The sequence below is a fragment of the Etheostoma spectabile genome, unplaced genomic scaffold (genome assembly GCF_008692095.1).
Source record: "Etheostoma spectabile isolate EspeVRDwgs_2016 unplaced genomic scaffold, UIUC_Espe_1.0 scaffold00018730, whole genome shotgun sequence".
In the NCBI taxonomy this organism is placed as follows: domain Eukaryota; kingdom Metazoa; phylum Chordata; class Actinopteri; order Perciformes; family Percidae; genus Etheostoma; species Etheostoma spectabile.
The window spans coordinates 8,519-19,154 of NW_022604426.1; the positions used below are offsets into that span (position 1 = coordinate 8,519).

Consider the following 10,636-nt stretch of genomic DNA (forward strand, 5'->3'; position numbering starts at 1 on the left):
AAATTAACTCACCCATAATTTCCTGTTATGTGAAAGATGAGTGCGTTGTCATCAGTAATTACCTCAGTAAGGATAACTTCACCACTAACTTGTCATTGGCAACCCTTCCCTTTTTCCTTGGGCTATTCCTCCCTCCTTACCTCATGGAGTGCCCCACCAACACCCACCCTGCTCCCCCACCAACACCCACCCTGCTCCCCCTTAATAATAGCCCACCAGCTTAGAGCATCCATCTGCCTAAACAGAAGAAGCCTCTCCATGACAGTTACTCTCTAGGCACAAGCTTGCAGGCAGCAAAATCAAATGTGTTCTCCCAAAGAATTTAATATCCAGTAAACCCCAGGAGTCAGCAAGTTTATACCATCTATAAAGTCTCAGTGGGAGTGAGGACAGAGCTGTAGACAGGTAAACCACTCTTCATCTCCGTTTTGTTTGTTTGTGTGTGATCAAGGGTGCATCCTGACCATGGGTCAGCCCGAAATCCAGGTGGATTACAGTTTATGAAATGACAGCAGTAGAACTGGGGAGGGTTACAGGATGCTCTTGTCAGAGGTTTCTATTTAGAGGAAGACCGAATCAAAGATTTGTTGGTCTGTATTGTAGGCATGGTTGTGTGTAAAAGACTGATTATTCTATCCTTTACACAAGCTGGTTTGTTACTAGATTCAGTTATTATTGTAACTTAAATGTAAGAAAAAGATTAAAAAAATATTCAGCTGTAGTAATATGAAAAATGACTCCTGACCCACCCCCAATCGCTCTCTATTTCTCAGTTTATCGTTTTATGTACCAATGGTGTACTTTTCACTTTGTATACGTTGCTGGTTTAAGACCATCTAATTCTGAGCATTGTACTACTGAGAATGAAGATCTCCGAGCAGCAATATTCTTCTGCCAGGCTTGATGTAACCACATGACGGTGTTACAGGGTCACAGCTAACTATAGCTTGGGAGCTGTGCGCCATCACTGTTTGTCCTGCACTCAATGTGACTCGGCCTCTCAATGACCACCGTCTTAATGTTTGTAAGCCCTCAGATCACTCCTGAATAGAATATGTATAATCTTTCCTGTCAAAAGAACCTTTTAGTTAATACTTAGAACATGTGTAACATTATACTGCTATCTGCTAACTGCTATCATCCCATTATGAACACATTCGTAAAGACATCCAATTCAAGTTCAGAGAACCTAAAAAACTATTTCAACAAAGTGTTTCACTTAAACTTTTGAACTGCAATAACTGGGTGAATAAACATTTGTTTTGTACCCCTATTCGCACGTATAGTCCCAATGTATGAAATGCCCACAGAAATTAAAAAGCTTTGAGTCATAATGAACCTAACTGGTTGACCTCGCTCCACATGTTAGCCTCAAAGCCCGGGTAGTTTCATATTAGTAAGGCAACCTATAACACAAGCACATAGAGTTAGATCTGACTGTGGCAAAATGTTCATCTTAATTAAGTAATTGGTGGTTTACAAGCCATTTGTTTTAGTCACACAAAGAACTGAAGGCAACATATAAAGCTCAGAGTACTATATTAATGACTAACTTTCACTGATCTACTTACATAGATTGTTATTTTCTACAGCAAGTCGTAGGCCTACCTGTAAATTTGAGAACAGGGCGACATGCTAACACATAGGCTGTGTCTCATTCAGCATTTACATAAATATTTGTTTATGCTATTATGGGCTAACAGTTAACATAAGCAATGTTTCCATCCACACGAATTTATCCAAATTAAGTGATATTGAATAAAAAATGTCTTTTGGAAACAGTAAAATTCAATAGAATTTCATGAACATAGACTCAGATGAAATACGTTCGGTGTCATCTGATTTTATCTTGATCGATTTACGGCTTATGCGATAGATGCTAATGGAAACGTTATTTGCCAATAAATAATGAATTGCGATTAAGTTTGAGGTAATTTTATGGTTGCAACCCGTAACAAATTTTAGAAGTTTTAGTTAATTTCCGCCCAGTTTTTCTGCTCTGTTTGCACACATGTCAACAAAGACAGACGTAAGTGGACGAACAAGGAGACAAGAGACTTTTTGAATTTAATTAATCAGGAACCCGTGAAGGAAATGTCCAACAAAGGTTACGACAAGCCGTGGGACGTCTTCCGGAGTAAATGGAAGGCGCTGAAACAGCGAGACATGTCTTAAAAAAAAAAAAAAAAAAAAAAGGGAGTTGTCTTGCAGCGGTGCCGGAGTGAAAATGAAAGGAAAGTTGCATCTGCATCATCATAGCGATGTGTTAATAGCGTTGTTGTTTTCTTATTACAGTGCCTTGCGAAAGTATTCGGCCCCCTTGAACTTTTCAACCTTTGACACATTTCATGCTTCAAACATAAAGATATAAATTTATAAATATTTTTTGTGAAGAATCACCAAGAAGTGGGACACAATTGTGAAGTGGAACGAAATATATTGGATATTTTAAACTTTTTTAGCAAATAAAAAACTGAAAAGTGGTGCGTGCAAAATTATTGGGCCCCCTTGCGTTAATACTTTGTAGAGCCACCTTTTGCTGCGATTACAGCTGCAAGTCGCTTGGGGTATGTCTCTATCAGTTTTGCACATCGAGAGACTGAAATTCTTGCCCATTCTTCCTTGCAAAACAGCTGGAGCTCAGTGAGGTTGGATGGAGAGCATTTGTGAACAGCAGTTTTCAGTTCTTTCCACAGATTCTCGATTGGATTCAGGTCTGGACTTTGACTTGGCCATTCTAACACCTTGATACGTTTATTTGTGAACCATTCCTTTGTAGATTTTGCTGGATGTTTGGGATCATTGTCTTGTTGGAAGATAAATCTCCGTCCCAGTTTCAGGTCTTTTGCAGACTCCAAGAGGTTTTCATCCAGAATGGTCCTGTATTTAGCTGCATCCATCTTCCCCTCAATTTTAACCATCTTCCCTGTCCCTACTGAAGAAAAGCAGGCCCAAACCATGATGCTGCCACCACCATGTTTGACAGTGGGGATGGTGTTTGAGGGTGATGAGCTGTGTTGCTTTTACGCCAAACATATCGTTTTGCATTGTGGCCAAAAAGTTTGATTTTGGTTTCATCTGACCAGAGCACCTTCTTCCACATGTTTGGTGTGTCTCCCAGGTGGCTTGTGGCAAACTTTAGACGAGACTTTTTATGGATATCTTTGAGAAATGGCTTTCTTCTAGCCACTCTTCCATGAAGGCCAGATTTGTGCAGTGTACGACTGATTGTTGTCCTACGGACAGACTCTCCCACCTCAGCTGTAGTTCTCTGCAGTTCATCCAGAGTGATCATGGGCCTCTTGGCTGCATCTCTGATCAGTCTTCTCCTTGTCTGAGCTGAAAGTTTACAGGGACGGCCAGGTCTTGGTAGATTTGCAGTGGTCTGATACTCCTTCCATTTCAAAATGATCGCTTGCACAGTGCTCCTTGGGATGTTTAAAGCTTGGGAAATCTTTTTGTTTCCAAATCCGGCTTTAAACTTCTCCACAACAGTATTACGGACTTGCCTGGTGTGTTCCTTGGTCTTCATGATGCTCTCTGCGCTTTCAGCAGAACCCTGAGACTATCACAGAGCAGGTGCATTTATACAGAGACGTGATCACACACAGGTAGATTCTATTTATCACCATCAGTCATTTAGAACAACATTGGATCATTCAGAGATCCTCGCTGAACTTCTGGAGTGAGTTTGCTGCACTGAAAGTAAGGGGCCGAATAATTTGCACGCACCACTTTTCAGTTTATTTGCTAAAAAGTTTAAAATATCCAATATATTTCGTTCCACTTCACCATTGTGTTGCACTTGTTGGTGATTCTTCACAAAAAATGAAAAATTTATATCTTTATGTTTGAAGCCTGAAATGTGTCAAAAGGTTGAAAAGTTCAAGGGGGCCGAATACTTTCGCAAGGCACTGTATAGCTTGATATGTCTCTATCAGCTGACACATGAGCACTGCAACTTGTTCAATATTGATCATTTGTTGGTAGACGGCGCAATCCATTTTGTCTAGAAAAACTTTGTTTGCAAATTTTTGCTTGAATGTTGTGCAATTCAGTGCGAAAATGAATGGAAACACCTTAATTTTCTCAAATCAATTTCATACACCCATTTGATCGCAAAACCCATGTGACGTCATTACGTACAGTTTTTTTTAAATTCGCTTTAAAGCCGTTGGATGGAAACACACTTTCACCAGCTTTATTCACACATAGTAATGTCGACAAACTTAGTCCAATGAGGGGAGAAAAGGAAGTGTTATAGCGTTCCTTGTTAACGCCTTTTCTCTCTCGCTCCAACGTTATTAGCAGGTAGAGCGAGCTACAACTGACAGGAGAGAGAGAGAATGCATCACTGCAGCCAATCAAGTCTGCTCAAAGCGATGGTCTTTTTCACAAACAGATTGCACGTAGGGGGGGGGGGGGGGGGGGGGGGGGACTAGCTTCCACTTAGGGGGTTCTATCTTGCACAGCGCAAAGCCTGACACAAGTGTCTTTGCTAATTTAAGACTGACGCAGTTGTCAATTTCCTGTCCAGCGCCCGTGACTAGTATTAGCGTGCGTCTGACAGGGTGGAGGGCGTGGCTTCGTGATGGTTGTCGTGATGTCGGCCAGCCATCACAATGGACAATGAATAATGCAAAGTAACACTGATGTCTGGACCAATATCATTGGTACTAATGGTTATGTTCAAAATTTATTTGCAGGTCAAACGTTTGACAATATGTGGAAAAGGACGAAGAACACAGGTCCCACTACCAACAGACGATGTAATGTAGAGAAATTCTTCCTGCTTCAAATTTTTCTTTTTCTTTCCTTTTAACCTCATGTTGTAATCGGGTCAAATTGACCCATTTTCCTATATCAATGTTCTTTTTAACTACCCAAAAGAACATGATTGATTCCACACAATGCTCTTTGGCAAGTACAAATCTCTACTTTCATTCATTTTGGGGCGTCTTATTCAATTTTATAGCATTTAAAAAAAAAACAGATTGAAGTGGTTTTGAAATAGTATTGAGTAAAAGTTGACATATTCCAGTCTGTGATTATCCATCATCATACATTCCTTTAATTTAAGTCTAAATAATTCCTAATTTCTGCATTTCTAATATAGTATAATTTCCTATAAATGAGGTTTATTGACTATAAATTCCAAAAATAACTGTAAAACTAAAGTTAATAAGTTTGTGTTTTGTAGTGTTGAAAACGTCAAAAAAGTGACAAACATTGAAAAACATAAGAAAAAGTAAAAAACATCAATTAAACAGCATCAACAAAAGTGTTGATTTTTAATTTTTACAGGAAGACAGCCCAAGGGTTAATTGACTTAAGAAGCAATTAAAGGAGCAATATGCAGTTTTGGCCATTTCTTCGCAGTTCTCTCGCATTTTGCTCGCAAGTTTCTCCATAGAGCTTCCCCTACAGCTTTGGAATAGATATTTGGCAGCTCCTATGTTTACTGTGTCTGACTCCTCGCTCGGTCAGTCTACTGTTTCCTCTTTCTCTGTTCCCTCGATAATGCTTTCCTAAGTTTTTGTTTCTTTTGAGCTGGCTTGGCCATGACAATAGTGTGAAAAACTCTGCTAAACTCCATCGCTACCTTGTTAGCCGGTTTCTTAATGAGCGGACCTGTACAGTGCCATTAAGCAAGTACATCACAAGACCTGCTGTCAAACGATACTTCCTGATGCTGAGTCCGCCAACTCCCGCCAAAAGTTGAAAGGATGTTTTTTCCTCTCACAGGCGCTATGGGGAAGCGAGACGACCACCATTCAACTCAATATACTCATATAACCATTCTAATGACTCCGAAAGCTGTTCAGTTAAGGTAGATTATGCTAAAAAACTGCATAGTTCCCCTTTAAGTTATCTGGTGTCCATCTATTGCAAACGTGAAGTGGTGCAAAAGCAGAATAAAACACAGTCAGAGAAACTGTATTAGTTTAATATTAAAATAATAAAGCAATAGAGATATATACGCATACATTCAATTAAATAACACTTTACTGTAGGATCTTCTGTATCGTTTCACTGAAATATATACTTGTGAATAATTTGAAAAAACAACAACATTGACAACAGTGTTTCATAACACTATTGGCGGTGATTATCTGTAATGAAAGCCTCCATTAGTCTTTGACGTGAGCAAACCAATTTAATTACTGTCTCATATAAAGTGAACTATGTGCAAGTTAATTCATAACCAAAAGTGGCAGAAAATGAGCTGCCAGTAATCCTGCCAAAACATAACATATTGCTGAGTCAATAACCAATTTAGAGAGTAGACAAGCACACCATGTCACACTGACAGATTGGTACATCAAGACAGTGGCTTTAAAACACTTTGTAACGTGAAATGGTTTTTCTATCAGCAAACTGAGTAATGGCCAGGCTTCAACACTACGTCATAGAAAAACTGGACAGATATTACAGTATTTGAAATGGAGAATTAATAGCCATTGATTTCCTTACTACTACCTTATAATATTTCATATATGTATAATTATGAAGGTATTTAAAAAGGTTTTCTTTTCAGTTACTTTAATGTTCCCACAACATCTGTAAAGGGCATGAAAACATTCACTACAGCCACTATTGTTAACTCCATTACCTTATTAAATCCATGAGAACTATTCAAGTTGGAGTTTGCCCTATTGACAGATACTTCAAAAGCCAATTGACTAAAGGTCTTCTCTCTCAGGCTTCAGTGATAAACTGAGGATGGGAAGAAAACATCCCTGGATTAAGGTTGCCTGCCTGCTGCCCTTCAATATGGCCCTTTCAGTGCTTCCGTTTATTCAGGCCTCTATGAGCTTTCCTTTTCCACATTACGCCTGACTGAGTCACTTCCAGCCTCTCCGCCCACTGTTTATTTCAGTCTCTCCCTCAATCATTTCTGTCTCTCTCGCTTGCTTTTTTCTTTATCCAACTATCAATCACACCTAAAAGCAAACAGGCAAATAAATGCTTCACTTGTCTTTAGGCATGCACGATTAAGCATTATAAAAATCGCGATCTCGATTCACCCTGTTCACGATCTTTTTAAATAACTGACTTTTATTTTATTTTCTTAATGACTTTGATTCTCATTTAATTTTATGAGCCAACTGCATCAAAAACACCACAACTATCTTCTGTGAATTTTAAACATAGACTGTATAAAATAGGTTTTAAAGTGCTCCCAAGCACTGCAATGCTCTCCCTTCTCTTCAATTGAGGCTTCTGTGTTTACAGGCGTGTGGTGATGTGCAATGGTCTATAGGCGCCAATGTGTGTAGTAAAAAAAAAAAAAATTACACTTCGTTAGAAATAAAATCGTGGCAGAAAATCGTCACGTCAATTCTACGCTAAAAATTGTGATTCATATTTTTCCCCGAATTGTGCAGGCCATCTTGTCTTGGATAATCATCAACATTTCTGCACATATAAGGAAATCCCTGCAAGACATGAAGTGATAAACCATTTCTGTTGGACATGTATTGTAGAGAGATAGATAGATAGATAGATAGATAGAGTATTAAGTAATGACTTACAGCCATGGCATAGCATTTACTAATATACTTCTAACTGATCTGGTGTCATTTCTTTTTACCCAGGTTTCTCCCTCGTTCATCAATACATTCAGCGTTTTAATGAGGTGTCTGGCAACAAGTCAGGTGAAATAAAAGATCCGTTTAATTTCCTGGTAGACAAACAGAATGTTTAAGGTCTCCATGCGCTACTGTACTGTTTGAATACAATACTGACCTACATCCATTATTATGAATAATGGAATAAATACTGATAATACATTGGGTATTATTAGATACAGTGTGAGTGTGGCTTGACCGGTCTTTGTTTTAACAACATGAAATACCTAGTTGCTACCTTTTCAAATCATTTGCCCTCTGTTACATATTGAACAGGGTGGTGGTTGTCCTGTTTCAGTCCTTGTCACAATAATCATTAATCCCTGGATTATGTTGCTCTTCATCGACTCCTGTGATCCTCTTATCTTTGCACTTCCAAGCCTGATAAGAATATGTTCAACAGCAAAACAGGTAGGCAGAGGATCACAGTGTGGATTTCATGCACTGCTGTTTGAAATGCTTGAGTGAGTTATTGTGTGTATTTATTGCAGCTTTAATGGCAATGTATTGAATATGCTTAGAGCTGAAATGATTAGTGGAGCAGTTGGACAGAATGCTCATCAACAAGTATTTTGAAATGTAATAATCGTCTTTTTTATTCATTTTTTTTATTTGACAAATATGCCATTTGCTGCTTTTCTCCGTTTTCTATCAAGTGGGAAGTCTTTAAGTTTGACAGATTTTACATTTGATAGTCCAAGTAATTCATTAAAATAAATCAATAATTGCAGCTCTTATGGGTACATCTTAACTCTTGTGTTGTCCTTTGGGGCAAAATTTGACCCGTTTTTAAAGGTTTTTGCATCAGAAATATGTTGTTGTTGTTTTTTAACCAAAAAGCCCAAATATGACATGGATGCATGAATGTACGTTGTATGGAACCCATACAACATTCTTTCCAGGTGAAATGAACGATTACATTCATTGAACTTTGGGTGTTTTATTCAATTTTTTTTCCATTTAAAAAACATGTTTAAATGGTTTGAAAACAGTATCCTGACTGGACTTTGACATAAACCAGTCTGGGATCCACTCAACAGCCTATTTATACTGTTATTTGTCAAAATAATTCATAATGTCTGCCTTGTGAACTAAAAAATTAGGTAAAATGTCATATTAGGTTTATTGACCATGAATTTAAAACAAAACCTTGAAAAAAGTGACACTTTTTTTAAAGTGTAAAAATCATAAAAACTACAAAACGTTCACTTTTGACCTGGATGGACAACAAGTTCATGGTCGAAGGGAAGACAACACAAGGGTTAACATGAGCTAGTTTGTACTATGAGAATGTGGGTTACATAATGTTTAACATATAAAGATGCGAGCACACTCTGAAATTGTGCTCACACTCTCTGTACAATCAACCAGGAGCAACCCAATATGTTTGTACATTGTGGAAATGTAACATTACAATATATTTTTAATAATATTTTAATGGACCACCACTGCTGTACAGCAAGTTCCAAGAGGTACAGTGCAACTTCATTCTCAATACTATCATTTCATTTTAGCTGACATGGGCAGTGAGTTTTACAGTTACAATAAACTACAATAAAGCTACTAACCTGACAACAATTTTTTCTTTTTTCTTTTCAAAAAGCTATCATTTCTTTAACACGCACACACAAATAAACCATCAGTGGGAATGTGTGTGACATTCCTGACCTCTGCTGGTGGCAATACAGAAATTCTGTTTAGCTCTGCCAAATGCAGTCCTCCCCCATTGGTCTAAATATTTATTTTAAATGCCACTGTGCTAGTTTTGGTTTGTTTTGAATTGCAGAATGTAAATTACTATGCTTATGATTGACATTTCTTTTTTTTATTATTTTTGCTGGCTTTGTTTAGCTGTGATCCGGAGAAGATCTAAGACTGCTGGAGTAATGATCACGCAGTATTTAGTAGACATACCAGAGGGAAAAAGCACCCCAGATGTCGAGAGTAAACCCATCCCAGTTACTATCAAGGAAGGTGGGTTTTATAACAGAGCACTAAAATTAATGTATATTTATGTAATTATATAGTCACCTAAAAAATTAAAAAAAAGGGTGCATGAAAGTTAGGGATGTGCCAAAAAAGAAAATCAATTCAAGCTCTACCAAAATCGAATTCCAAAAATATATTATTTTTTTGTTTTGTAATGGCGTGCATTTACATACTGTGAATCATTTTAATTAAGAATCGTTTGAGTTGCAAATCGATTTTAAAAATCAAATCATGAGTCTAAAAATGATATTGAAATCGTGACATTTTCTGAATCGTGCACCCCTAATGACAATAAATGATAGTTGATTTTTGTTGGTTAGGTTCATAGCACTCTTTCCAAATATGAACCCAACTGAAAGTCATAGTTGTGAAATTAAAGATGCAGTATTTTCATTGATCCTTTAGGAAAATCAGCTGTTTCAAGATTGTGGTGAAAGGGGATCCAAACCAGAGGTGTCATGGAGAAGAACTAGAGGGCCTATTTCAGACAAGGATAAATTTCAGAGTAAATATGATGAATCGACAGGAGAGCATATATTAGAGGCGAGTGACTAAATGATTTTATAAAACAGTAAAATATTTTTAGTAGTTACTGTTCATGCCCGAGTTTAAAAAACTGTTTTCAAATGTGTGAATTTAATCTGTGCATCTGATAACTTGCCATGTCATTTGTATTTCTAGATTATAAAAGTGACTGGTGCTGAAACAGATACATACAAATGCTATGCTGCCAACGAGTATGGCAAAGCTGTCTGCACAACAACATTAAATGTTATTGAGGGTAAGAATTAAACACAGAATTGTGAAATTTGGTTTTGATTGTGCATGGCAGGGAGTCCTAAAGTCTTTAACTGGCATTGTAATGTTGTAAACACTTCTTTTAATTTAAATACTTATCAAAAAAAAAAAACTTTACTAATGAGTAGTTCCCCCCATAGTTTTATCTGACTTGAAATCTAAAGTAAAGCTGTAAAAGACTAACAATCTTGAGCTGATTTTGCTGCTTTCAGCTTCAA

General features: G+C 37.5%; 1 long non-coding RNA gene across 1 annotated transcript; it reads left to right on the forward strand.

Moving 5' to 3' along the window:
- Nucleotides 1-204: 204 nt before the first annotated feature.
- On the forward strand, nucleotides 205-10,040 carry LOC116681766 (uncharacterized). The gene is made up of 5 exons (XR_004330087.1): nucleotides 205-405; nucleotides 4,707-4,769; nucleotides 7,599-7,658; nucleotides 9,483-9,605; nucleotides 10,026-10,040. It is a non-coding gene; the product is annotated as an uncharacterized LOC116681766 (long non-coding RNA).
- Nucleotides 10,041-10,636: the final 596 nt, after the last annotated feature.